The sequence below is a fragment of the Penaeus monodon genome, chromosome 17, assembly GCF_015228065.2.
Source record: "Penaeus monodon isolate SGIC_2016 chromosome 17, NSTDA_Pmon_1, whole genome shotgun sequence".
In the NCBI taxonomy this organism is placed as follows: domain Eukaryota; kingdom Metazoa; phylum Arthropoda; class Malacostraca; order Decapoda; family Penaeidae; genus Penaeus; species Penaeus monodon.
Window position 1 is genome coordinate 37,033,226 of NC_051402.1, and position 1,256 is coordinate 37,034,481.

The following is a 1,256-nucleotide window of genomic DNA, read 5'->3' on the forward strand; positions in this document are numbered from 1 at the left end:
AGCGTGTTAAAATAATGCACTAATAGAAAGAAAAAGAGGGGAGAGATGCGTGGGAGGGTAAAGAATATGGAAGAGGTAAAGACATGAACACACAAATAAAGAAACAGAGAGAGATAGACAAAGAAAGAGAATGAGTGAGAGGTAAGAGGGAGGGGGAGGGAGGAGGAATTGCTTGGCATTTTGAAACCTACATATAAGTCACAAATGCATAAAATATAACTTTTCAAGAACGAAATTGATAAAAGATCCCGAGCCCAATTATTCATGAGAAATACCCGGATAAAATTTCCATAATTACTGAAAACCTCGGTACGTTTTTAGGTCAAAGAGAAAATCCTGCGCGTCAGCACGGAAGTTTTACAAGATGAAGAGATGCAGACAATAAAACACATCCATTACATTATCTCACTCCCATAAATCACGTATAAATATTACCCGCACCCCCCCACCACCACCATATTTTTTAAACCCTTTTTTAAACATTTTTTCCCCTTTTTTCTCTTAACTTGTGCCCATTATCCTGTCAGAGAAACTAACACGACGCCGGAATCCGCGCCATTTCTTCCCACTCATTTTCGTGTCCAGAACTCCTGTCGAAAAAAGTCAAGCAGCGTGGGAAGGAAAAGGCGGCGGGGGGGGGGGGGGAGGAGTTTCCCTTCCGTTTTCTTCGAGGTAGGACTCAACTATTTATTTCTCGCTTGTGGTTCTGTTCATCATTATTCATTTATTCATTTTAGTTGCTCTCGTTTGCGTCGTTTCTGTCTAAAGCATTACGAGGAGGGGCTGTGACCGCTGCTGCTGTGTCGTTGGCAGCATAAACATCCTTGTTATTATCATTTTCATTATCATTATTATTATTTTATTATTATCATTATTATTATTATTATTATTATTTTATTATTATTATTATTATTATTATTATTATTATTATTATTATTATTATTATTATTATTATTATTATTATTATTATTATTATTATCATTATTGTTATTATTATTATTATTGTTGTTGTTATTATTATTATTATAATTATGATTATCATTATTATTATTATTATTATTATTGTTATTATTATTATGATCATTATCATCTTTATTAATACTATTATTTTTATTATTATTTTCATCCTTATTATTAGTATTTTCATTATATTATTATTACACATCACCATCATCATTGGTATTAGTATTGTTAGTACTATTATTATCATTATTATTGTTATTATTATTATTATCATTATCATGATTATCATATTC